A 13,168-nucleotide genomic window follows, 5' to 3' on the forward strand; every position below is an offset into this window, starting at 1 on the left:
TGAAAAGCAAGGACCTACAACTAAGATAACTTTACCCAGCAAAGCTAGCATTTAGAAACAAAGGACAGATAAAAGGCTTCCCACATAAGGAAAAGCTAAAGGAATTCATCATCACCAAAAAAACAGTATTACAAGGAATGTTCTTTAAGATGGGAAAAAAAAAAAAAAGTTCAATAAAATGAATATAGAATGGCAATAACTGCATATCTAGCGACAATTGCTTTCAATGTATGTGGATTAAATCCTCCAATCAAAAACATGGGAGGCCTGGATGGATAAGAAAACAAAACCCTTACATATGATGCCTCCAAGAGACTCACTTCAGATTGAAAGACACACACAGATAGAAAGCAAAGGGATAGAAAAAGTTATTTCACGAAAATGGGAACAACAACAACATCTAAAAGCTGGGGTAGCAGTATTTATAGCTGAGAAAATAGACTTTAAAACAAAGGTAATAAAAGGCAAAGTAGGGTCGAGTAATCCCAGTCCTTTGGGAATTTTTCCAAAGAAACCCAAAACACTTCTTCAAAGGGACATGTGCATCCATATGTTCATTGCAGCATTGTTTACAATGGCCAAGATGTGGAGATAGCCTGGGTGTCTGTCGATGGATGAATGCATAAAGAGTGGGTGATACGTATATACAATGGAATGTTTCTCAGCCATGGAAGGGAGTGGGTTCTTGCCATCTGCGGCAGCATGGATGGACCTGGAGTGTATTGTGCTAAGTGGAGTTTGTCAGACAAAGACAGATACAATGTGAATTCACTTACACGTGGAATCTAAAGGACAAAATAAACAAACAGAAACAGACTTACAGATACAAAAAACATTATGATGGTCACCAACTCAGAGGGGTGTTGAGAGGGTGGGTGAAAGGGAGAAGGGATTAAGTACAAATTGGTTATTACGAGGTAGTCACAGGGTGTTGGGTATAGCATAGGATTATGGTCAATATTGTAATAACTACGTATGGTGTCAGATGGGTACCATATTTATCAGGGTTATAGATGGGAGGGGAGTTGGAGGGCAGGGTGGAAAGGTGAAGGAATTAAGAAGTAGAAATTGGTAGTTACAAAATAGTCATGGGGATGTGAAGTAAAACACAGGGAATATAGTCAATAATACAGTAATAACTATGTATAGCGTCAGGTGGGTACTAGACTAGTTAGGGGATCACTTCTTAAATTAAATAAATGTCTAACCATAAGCTGTACACCTGAAATTAATATAAAATAACACTGAATACTAATTGTAATAGAAATTTTTTTAAAGTGGAGGGAAGGTGAAGGGGAATAATAGGTTCAGCTTTCTAAGTATAAAACAAGTAAGTCACAGGGATGTAACATGTAGCATGGGGGAATATAGTCAATAATAGTGTGATGGCGTGGTATAGTGCCAGATGGTTGCTGGACTTATGGTGATCACCTCTTTAGATATATAAATGTTGGATAACTATTGTGTACACCTGAAACTAACATAATATTGTATGCTAACTATATTTAATAGAAATTTTTTTAAACAAAAAAAAGTTTAAAAGAACGGTAAACTTCAATAATATTTGTTCAATGAAACTAATGGAAAAAAAGAACTGTTGAAAATATCAGTGATATATATATAATAAATATATATTACTTATAATGTATAAATAATTTGATATATGTATATAAAAATTACATACATATAGAGCTATCATAAGCAGCAATGAGTAGATACTTGAGAATATTATATTTTGTCTGTTGAATGAAATTCAAGTAAAATTAAGCCTAGGTATGAATGGGAATTATAATAAACAGAAGGTATAAATCATAAAATAAATGTGAAAAAAAGATGAGCAATAAAGTATATTTAAATTGCATGCCTAACTGCCGTTTTTTCTGGGTGAACTGAAGCAAATCACTTGATCTCTCTTCACCTCCCTCTCTCTCTTCCACTACAGAATGCCCCTCAAGAAATTTCTGGCTTGCTTGAAGCAGAACTTATACACCCAAGATTCCATGCACTTCTGTTTTTCCTCATCATACTTACCTGCTCCTGTTCGTCTGTGAGAAGTGGTATCTAGAACTGTACCTCAGTTATTTCTTATAATGCTTGAGGAAAGACCCAGATACCAAGAACCAACCTAGTTAAGTAAAGTTAGGTTATTGTATTTGTTTCAGATCTTTCTTAAATTCAAAAGAAAGGTGGGGGGGGTATAAATTAATATTAAAAATCTAGCATATATTAAACCAAATCAATAGAATATTTTGGACAGATAAAGCAATTTTGTGGAAGAAAAGCAATTTCATCATAATCTCTTATTTTTTATTATGCCCTTAATCAGCACTCATAGTAGTATTATAAATGTATTTCAGTTAACCGCAAACATTTAAGAAACGGCAAAATTACTTGTGATTAATAGCTACAAAGGTTTATGTTTCAAAAGTATACCGTGGGAGTGCCAAAAAAAATGTATACACATGACTTGTATTCATCTTATTGGTATATATTATTACAATTTTAATACAGTTTTTTCTTTCTTAAAATGTGTATACTTTTTTGGAACCCTCTGTATTTTGTATATGGTTAAAGTTAGCATATTAGAAAAATAATTGAATTTGCTCTATATCAGCGCATCAATTATTTGGGCTTTAATTCAAAAGAAAAGAAAAATAAAAGAGAAGAATGTGTGTCATACAATCTTTCAGTACCGACACAATAACTTTGTCTAAACATTGCTTTTTACGTGTAGTATGGAGGATCTAGTAGTATCTTCTCTCTAATTCCGCACAGGTAGGCAGAGTAAGTTTTCTTTATATACAAAGGAAAATGTAAAACTAACAGCATAAAACAAAAAGGAAAAAAAGTCAATGAAATAACACAATGTTAAAAAGAAGTGCCAATTTAAGAGGAAATCAAAAGAAAGGAGAGCAGCAAGAAAGACTAAAAGAAAGATAAAGGGCAAAGGATTTAAAAATTAAACAGAAGAGAAAAGATTAAAGAAGGAAAGGCAAAAAGCAATGCAGCAGGATTTAAGAAGCCAGTAGAAAGAATACACGCAGTGATGACAAAGGAACAGCAAGTACCAAAAAAAGATACTCGAAGTAACGAAGAGAGACAAAAAGAAAGTATAAGAAAAGCAGTTGTAAATTAATTTTATACACAATATAGGAATGGTATGATGTTAATGGGTTTTCTACTTCTTGGCTCTGTTATTGATAAAAAGAAAAATCAGTCTTTATGCATAGAAGATTTAGAGCAGTATTTCCAATGTACAGGGATACAACATGAGTTAATAAAAAGTGCACTGCTACGGCAGGCTTTGTGATGTGGCACAATTAATTTACCTTTTCTGTCCCACACTCATCTTTCAATTTTTTCATTTACATATTGAAATGATTCTCACCATATTTCTGATATCCTTAGCTGCCTAAATGTTGTTACTTTACTTATAATCCATCACTGACTCTGATTTCTGAAACCACTAACTTATTTTATGCTGAAATAAAATGTGTAATAAAGGAAAAATTGAATTACAAATAGACTCATCTTTAAATAATCAAACATAGCCTTTCTTGCCAATGCTAGTGCCACTGAATTTCAAAAATCTGAGAAGGCATTTTTAATTGTCACGATAATTGGTGGGAATTGCTAGATAAGGGTGAGGGCCACTCAATGCCCTGTAATTTCCTGTGGAACATTCTTTTAGGTATAAACAGGTTTATAATTATTTAAGCCTCATTAAGATCATGGACCATAGGTGCTCAATGAATGTTTACTAAACAAGTAAATGAGTATAAAGCAAATAAAGCATCATCATTCCAAAACAGTCCATAGTTCTCCGTTTACATATGTTTACTTCTATGGTGTTAGGAAGTCCTTCACTATGTGGAAAGCATGCGATGTGATGGCTCTAAATTTATACAGTATCTTCTTTTAATTAAAACTTCTCTTCTCACAATGAGAGGGTCAAGGAAACATTATATAGTAATGGAGCAGTAAAAACAATGATAAGTGAAATACAAATTACTGTTGATTACCATATATTGTTCTATAAAACAATCAAGATCATGCAAAAAAGTTAATGTATAGCCACCTTAGAAGATATTTGGCAGTTTCGTTTACAAAGCGAAGCATAGTCTTACGATACGAACCAGAAATTACACTCTAGGTATTTACCCAAATGAGTTGAAAACTTATGTCCATACAGAAACCTGCACAAGAATGTTTACAGCAGCTTTATTTATCACTGCAAAAACTGTGAAGCAAGCAATATGTCCTTCAATATGTAAATGGATAAACACACTGGGATACATCCACACAAGGGCATGTTATTCAACAACAGAAAGAAATGAGCTATCATATCGAACCATGAAAAGACATGGAAGGAACCTTAAACGCATATTGCTGCATCAAAGAAGTCGATCTGGGAATGTTACATATGGTAAGATTGCAACTACATGACACTCTGTAAAAGATAAAACCACAGAGATAATAAAGCATCAACTGCTTCCGGGGGCTTGAAGGGGAGAAGAGAAGAGAGAACAGACAAAACACAGGATTTTAGGGCACTGGTATAATTCTGTATGATAATGTAATGGTGGATGCCTGACATTAGGGATTTGTTAAAGCCAACAGAACTGTATGACACAAAACAATTAATCCTCATGTGAACCCTGGAATTTAGTTAATAATAACACATCAATTTTGGTTCATCAAATGCAGTAAATGTACCATACTAATACACGATGCTAGTAACAGGGAGACTGCTTTGAGGGGAGAGGGGTAAGTAATATCAGAACTCTGTACTTATCGCACATTTTTTCTGTAAACCTAAAACTTCTCTAAAAATATTAAGTCAATTATTTTTTAAAAAGTTAAGAAATCAGCTTATACGGTCATACTCCTTCAACGGGAAGGTTTTATGGGTGGACTGATGCTGTATGCCTTCTAAGCATTTGCACTGAAGTGTAGGCTGCATTTGTGCCCTTAGGGAAATCTCAGTGCTTATCCCCACCTTTCCCTCAAATCCCACTCTGGGGAGGTGGGGGTCTCATAGAAGTGGATGAGGTTAAGCACTTTCATTGTGCCACAAGGCATGGTGTCTCTCTTGGGATTTTTCTTTATTCAAGAGCGCTTCTTTCTCTTCTTCCATGTGTAACTAGTTACGTCATATACCCTGTCAAAAAGGAAATGAGGCTTTCCAGCTAAAAACGGAAATGGAACACATGCATTTATCCCATACAAAAATGACAGCTAAAGACTATTCAAAAAAGGAACAAACCTACAAAGATAGAAAATTCAAAATGGAAGACGATGGCAACAAAATTTTGGAAACTGGAAAGCTAACATACGAGTTATAGCTGATTAGGCAAATATTTGAAAAGCTGAATCCTCGGCTGACACTGGGGGCAAACCAAGAAGGCACCAGATCCCTACTGCTGCAGCCCACAGCTCTTAGCACCAGGTACCTCTGGAATGAGAAGGAAGACACTTAAGAAGGAATGAGCCACTCCTGCTTCCCCTCCCCTATTCCATACAACCACACAACACCTCCTCCCCAATCCACACAGAAACCCATTTTACTATTTGACACCAATTTTTCTCTTTGTATTGATTGATTTTTGCTTACACTTTCTGATATTGAATGCATTTCTTTACATGTTTTTTGGAAGAAGAATAGGAACAGATACAGAGAGGCAGGGAAGGAGGGAAAGAATAAATGAGGAAGCAAGGGAAGGAGGAGGGAAATCAAAAAGACATAAATATTAAGAACTAAGATCAAACATACTTGGTTGTATTCAGTGATGAGGAGAGAAATCATAGTAGGAGATGGCACTTATTGTTCAAGTCATAGCAGACTAATATTTATTTCCTTGTGTTCTCAGGGTCCTATATTAAACAGTGGAATGCATCAAATGAGCACACATGCCTTGTTTTTCCTTCTTGTTACATCCAAACTGACCTAAAGTTAAACTTCCTCCACAAACATGCAATCATCCTCATGAAGAAAAAGAACAAGACTAAAAATAATCAATTATGGAATTATGTTGAGCCACAAGTGAAATAAAGAAAAAGAATACCTGTAATCATTATTGAAACCACCTGGTATTTATTGAGTTCTAAAGAATTAAAGGAATAAAGGTAGTGAAGTCATAAACAATCATATCATTTTCTCTTCAAAAAGAAAATTACCAATTTTTTTTGGCCCATAAAAGTCCTCTAAATAACAATCAAGGTATAAACTAGATTTCACTGTTTTCTTCTTTTTTATAGATCAGAAGATCATCCAGGTTAAGGGGATTCTGGTTATTTAAGATAATGAGGAAAATATTCTCAGGTTATCACTGACATGGAGAAAGAAACTACTGTTCACAGCCCTTTCTCCAACTCTACTAACGAGTACTTCTCCCCCAAAAGAGAGGTTGGAAATAGGAGAGTATACCTTTTTCCACATAGAAATAAAAGGGTTACTATTCAAATCATTCATCATTAAAATGCATCTCCCATTTTCATGGAAGAATCAGCTCAATAAACATACTTTAACTTAGAGAATAATAATAAAAGTTAATTGACTTACTCTGTAACAGAACCAAAAGTATCTAATTGTTCTAAGTTTGAGATAGTACCTTCTATACAAATGGTAAAATAATTTAAAAAATCAATGTTGTATATGACAGTTGCAGTGGATACACACGTGATTTTGGTATATGGTAGCTAAGTGACTAGATCAAGAGACAAAGTTACTAAATAGAGTGAACCAGGTACAGGCTTGGGTATGGCTACAGATAGAAGGTGTAACATATGAAAGGAAGTGAAGCACAATTTTTGAATTCTGATTTTCTGGGCAGTCTCCGTTGTCATATAATGAACTATTACATTTCATTTCTGAATAACTGAACGATTAAAACATTCAACTGCAGCTCATGAATCACTTGGTAAGCTATTCATAATTTAAACGTTATAGTTGGTGTCTCATTTTTCATTGTCTAATTACCCAGTTTATGGATAAACAAATGAATTCATATATTCCAAACAGCAAACCATTCATGTGCCTCTCGCTCTTTCACTCATTCAGTGGAGATCTGCTGACTACAAAGGGTTAGTCCCTATATTAAATGACAGCCTGAGAAGATTTACACATTCTGTGCCCCATGAAATGTACAAGTCAGTATGAAAACAGGAATTACACAAATATTTATTTGTTACAAATAACTAAGTAGATGAAATGAGCTATGGAAAAGAACGAGGGAATAGAGGAGTGAGGAGTTATTAATACTTCAGAAAAGGGGCTCAGCAAAAGCTCAGAGAAGGCTAATTTAGACTGAGACCAAGTGGATAAGCAGCAGCGGGCCAGGCCTGGAGAGGCCCATTCCTAACAGGAAAACATCAAGTGCAAATGCCCTGCCAGGAGGTTTCCAGAGCACTGACAGAAGGGCAGTGATGCCAGGCAGAGCTAGCAAGGATGAAGGTAGCAGCACGTGGGTTGGAAAGCTAGGTGGGCCTTCCAAATCCAAGGTGAGAAGTTCATATGTTATTCATAAACGCAACGGCTTTCACACTGAGCACTGACATGATCCGGTTAGCACTTTAATAGCACACCACAACGGTGCTCTGGAGAAAATAGTTAGATTTTTGGTGGGGATTCTTAGCTATTTTGGGTGGCCCAACACCTTCTGTCAGCCCAGTGAGGCCTATGAATCCCTCCTTGGATTAATATTTTTAAATGCACAAAATGCATAGAATTACAAAGGAAACTAATTATATTGAAATTCATTTCTATCAGGAACCCTTGGAGGCAAAGGGTCCAGGTCCAAATTACTGAGCATGGATAAAGTGTGTGTGCGTGTGTGTGTGTGTGTGTGTGTGTGTGTGTGTGTGTTTCTTCTTAATCAGTCAAACTCCTCTGAATTATGTATTTGTTTATTTTAAAGGACGTTGTTGTTGTTTTTTTTGTCATATGGGACCCAAAAGTTTAAATTAGAGAATATTTCTACTAGAGGTTGTTCTATGGTCAGACCTTCACTCTGCAAGCACTGATTGATTACAATGATAAACAATGCTAGTGTTTGTTTATTGAGCACTTACTATGTTCCAGGGACTAAGCTAACTGCCTCACATCACAATGTCTGCTTTAATTCCCATAACAACCCTTTGAACTAGGCTTTATTTTTACCACCTTTTTACAAGTGAGGAAATTAAAGCTCAGAGATACAAGTAACTTGCCTGGTATCACACAGCTGGAATGGTCAGTATAGGCCATGGAGGCCTGGATTAAATCCAGAGGCATGTACCTCTGAGATCCAATAAGTGGAACCCAAGAGTATAAGCCAGCACCCATATTTTAAGGGACCAAAACGAAACAGTTTAAAAGGATAACAAACACACACACAGTATTAGTGGGATATGGGAGACCATAAAAACTTGTTTACTTATGTATTGCAAGCACTAAGTATTCAGAGAAAGGCGAGCACTGAATTTTATGGGAATGTTTTATGGAAAGTATATAAGACTTCAACTGTTTCTTAAAAGCTCTGTAAACTTTGGGTAAGCTTAAAGGTGGAAGCGGCACATTCTGGTATGAAGGCAATGAATCATACAAAGTATTAAGGTACAGTCAACAGTTGGACTTAATGGCAGAAATTCTAGATTTTTAACCTCCTAGCTGTAAGATTTTAGAAAGTTACTTAACTCCCTTGTTATTCAATACTCTCATTGGCAAATGTGTTTTAAAACACCTTCTTAGGACATTATCAGAATGTATGTTGAAACCAAAACACAGCTTTCTTTAGTAGTTTTACATATACAGAGGGTGCCAAAAAAATGTATACACATTTTAAGAGAGGAAAAAACTATTAAAATTGTAATACTCAATATATATCGATAACAAAAGATGAATACAAGTCACATTTGACTTCTGCAATTACCAGAGGTGCTCAAAATGGTTACCATCAGCGTCCAGACACTTCTGATTACAGTGAACTACTGCTTGAGCTTAAATAACATCTCTTAAAATATGTATACATATTTTTGGCACCCCCAGTATATATACATTAAGGAGCATGGGAACAGCTGATTTGTACTCTGCAGAACCTAATACAATGTGCCTCTTATTTGTCTCTTTTCCCATATAGCCCCAGGGAAGAATTCTGTGATATAATTTGCTGCATGTGGCATTTGGAATGTGTCATTTTTACACATCTCTGAAGCGCAAAGCCGAGCCTAACCCTCTGCACTCCTCTCCTTTCAGTCCCCCTCTGCTTGGAATCCATTTCTATCATGTCAGCTTCTGAGTGATGATAATAATGGCTCATAACGGCTTAATGTGTTATTCCCTCCATAAAGCATTTATGCTTAATAATAGCCCCCCGATGTCCTATAGCTAAAAATTGGAAAATAAAATAATTTCAGGTGTTATGGAAATAATGAGGAAGAAAGCTAAAATTCTGGGTCTTTGGGTCTTCTTTAAACTACACTGCCAAGGAGTTGAAGCCTTTTTGAGGAAACTACATCAACCAATTCGATATTAAAACTGGAAAGAAATATCAGTTAAGAGGCTTAGGATGTTGCTGTCAAATAACCAATTTAGAAATGGGCATTGCAAGACTAAAAACAAAAAAAAGAGTTTGCTCTTTTAATATTTCTTAATAAGGAGACCTAAAATAAAAATAGCAAAATAGCAACATTGATCAAATCTGAATGATGGGTACACGGATTCTCCTAAATTCGTTTCTGTCCTTTTTTTGTATTTTTAAGCATTTCTTAACTTGAAAGAAACAAATCTTAAAAAGTGAAAATAAAGAAGTTCTTATTAGAATGGATACAGAAGTATGTACAGCAGCTAACTTCAATTTTAATGTTTCTCTTGTTTTGTACCACACTAACTAATGTTCTGGCAATTGAGTATGACAGGTTGGATAAAACACATCTGGAAACAACAAAACACTATATCCCAAGTTTATGTGAATTCAAGACTAGGTCAAAATGAAGGTTTGGGGACTTTCCCTAAAACCGAAAAATTATAACAGAGCAGCACTAATTAGCTATTTTTTCTTCTAAGGATATAGCCAGAAAACTATGTTGATATATTCCATCAAAACTTGGTAAGGGGGTTGGGGGGTGGGAGAAGAGGGTAAGGGGGATCAAATATATGGTGATGGAAGGAGAACTGACTCTGGGTGGTGAACACACAATGGGATTTATAGATGATGTAATACAGAATTGTACACCTGAAATCTATGTAATTTTACTAACAATTGTCACCCCAATAAATTTGAAAAATAGATTTAAAAAAACTTGATATAAAAAATATAAAGCACACACATATAAAATCTAGACATTTCAAGAAACTTAACAATGTTAATTTATATCTGTCCTGCAATGCACAGTTTTCAGAGAACTTTCGGCTACATTATTTCAGTTACAGCACTAGACACTGTAACGTGCATATTCTGTAGGGAAATGACACAAGGGTTAATTCAGCACAAGTCATGACAGGCCAGCTGAAAAAGCTAGCTAGCCTTTGACACATTTTCAGTTAAAGAAGGCTCTCTTCAGAATCTTGCGTTAACTTGTTGAAATTGCTTAATATGATAATTGTGTAAATGATAGTTGAATATAAGGTTGTTTTCCTACAAAATTTATTTGTATTTTTCTGCAAAGTTTAACTGACAGTTTGTCAGCATCTGTCCCTCCACATTTGAGCACTTAACTTTAAACTGAAAACAAATGATTAAAAATACGAGGCAACAAAGGCTAAACAAGAATGTCATCTGATTATTGTAAAGATTCAAAATTGATGCAAAGACAGTATATTTAAAATATACTGAAATGATATGAGGCTAATTCTAAACATTTTTCAAAAAGGTGCAAGTATTTTTTTTACAAACACACAGCCCAACAAGCCTGGAATTCTGTGATGCAGACCTCCACCACCACCCCCAATTCTGCCAACCCCTGCAGGCGACCAACAACTGCTGATGTGTGGAATGTGCCCTTTGAACTGTACAAAAGCCTGCAGCCTTTCCTGCACTCAGCAAACAAAAACTGCCAAGTGCACTGATTTCTCTGATTCAACATAATACAAGTGTTACTTCTCCCCACTCCTTAACTTCCCTAGTGCCAGAGATGGCCCAGGTCTACATTTATAAAAGCACCAGAAGAATGAAAAAATAAATTTTAAAAAAAAGAAGAATCATTCTTCCTAACTAAAATTAAATTTGTTTGTTTTAGAAGTATAAGAGTTCAACTGAAAAAATATGAAATTCAACAGGCACCAAATTCCCTTTTGTGTATATGTTTTAAGAGTTCCATTTCTAGAGACAAATTCAAAAACTGAATGGAATTAGTCCTTTTAATTATATGACTAGGATCTTCAGCTTGAAATCTTTCTTACAAAAAAAAAAAAGAAAAACACAACAGTTGTTCATATTCAATGCATTTACCAAAAACCTCATTAGAGTTAACCAGAATATGTACTTCCAAATGGGACTATCTCTTGATATCCTAAAGAAAATAAAAGGTAAAACACAAAATAAGTCCTATGATAGAGCTGCACAGATAGTTAAACTCACCTACTAGTTAAACGTTAGAATAGAGCATTCTTTAAGCCTAGATCCAATATACACTGCTTTCCTTCACTGAGTATGTCCTTAACATTATGCATATCTGAGTATTTTCTTCTTTAAAAAGATAATATTAAACCCAGTACTGAAGAGTTACTTTTACTTTTCATGTGCATTAACTCTTCCAATGGTTGGTATTACTCTATTGAAAATACTTTTAAGTTCTAGCTCTAAAATTAGGTTTTAAGGAGATAATACACCATCATTTATTCTACATGCAAAAAAATGATTATTCAGTAGAACTAGACATTACAGGAGATGCTATGAAAAGATGGGCCATATTTTTTTGTTGTTCAAAAGAAGCTACCAATCAAGCTGAAGGGAGCAAGACACAAATACATAAAACATATATACATATGATATATAACACGCATATAATTTTTTTAATTAAAAGAAATTCATTCATTTCATGGCCTATTTGACTGAAGTTCAGCCTCGTATCTTTTTTGAGAACCAGAGGCATCTCAGGGTGTTACAAATCAAGGCTAAACCTAACTGGCTTACAAGTTGAACCATCCTACAGCTATGTGTATCTTTTGATGCCATAAAAGTTTCTTTTATTAACTAGGTCATAAATATTTTATCTTTCATTGATGTGCATAGTTATTACAGTCATACTTATTAAATAATAACTGTGTCAGCAAAAGACAGTTAAAGACTCTTATGCTAAAATCAAACATGTGAAGGTTCAAATTCTAGCTTTGTCACTTAGGAACTGGACAAGCACTCAGCTTTTCTAAGTCTGGTACATCTTCTGACATAGGGGAAGCTCTAAGCCTCCCAGAGGGGCTGTGCTTGAACTGGTCTTGAAGGACAGCAGGGGTTCATCATATGAGCAGAGGAGCACTTTCCAAACAAAGAGAACAGAACATACAAAGAGATGTGGAGAGCAAGATATCTTTGGGGAATCACTATACAAAGAGAAGTTTGTAAATATTTTAGGTCGTAGAAGATTAGGCTAAAGAAGGCTTATATGCATGTTGTACTTTAATGCTTAACCTTGTATATATTAATTAACTAGGATAAAGTTTTGAAAAAGAAACATAATTACCAAGTTAGAAATTTTAGGATCATCCTGACCTTTTATCCCATGTGTCCATTACCAAGTGCTAGAGAAAGAACAACGTGCACAAAAGACACCAGGCACAGAAGAACTGAAAGCCATCAATTAATGAAGTTAGGCTAGCACAGGTTGAGTAAGAACGAAGTCAGAAACATGTTGAATATATACAGAGGATGCTAGAGGGGTAAGCGTGGTCCAATTCTTGCAGGGACTTGCAGACCAGTCAGGAAATAGTTTGGATTCTACCCTAAGTTCAAGGGAAAACAAACGTAAAATTTTAAGAACACAAAAATCATCCAATCTTTATTTTTGAAGGGAATTCTTATACCTAGTGAGTTAGAAGAGATAGAGGGCATAAAGAATTGAGGAACACAGGCAGCCATTGCAGTAGTCCTAGTTAAAGTTTTAGACTAGGGTAGTGTCAGCAGGATATGGAGAGAGAAACATATTTGCAATCAGATTTGGAGGTTGAATTAATGGGACTAGGAAAGGGCTGATG

The 13,168-nt window shown here is 35.1% G+C and overlaps 1 protein-coding gene across 12 annotated transcripts in view; it reads right to left on the reverse strand.

The window, feature by feature from the left end:
- The window catches only part of FOXP2 (forkhead box P2), a 612,246-nt gene that overhangs the window by 499,042 nt on the left and 100,036 nt on the right, over positions 1 to 13,168 (reverse strand). The window lies entirely within an intron of this gene.

Source organism: Rhinolophus sinicus, chromosome 8 (genome assembly GCF_057876585.1).
Source record: "Rhinolophus sinicus isolate RSI-liver-muscle chromosome 8, RSI-T2T, whole genome shotgun sequence".
Classification (NCBI taxonomy): Eukaryota; Metazoa; Chordata; class Mammalia; order Chiroptera; family Rhinolophidae; genus Rhinolophus; species Rhinolophus sinicus.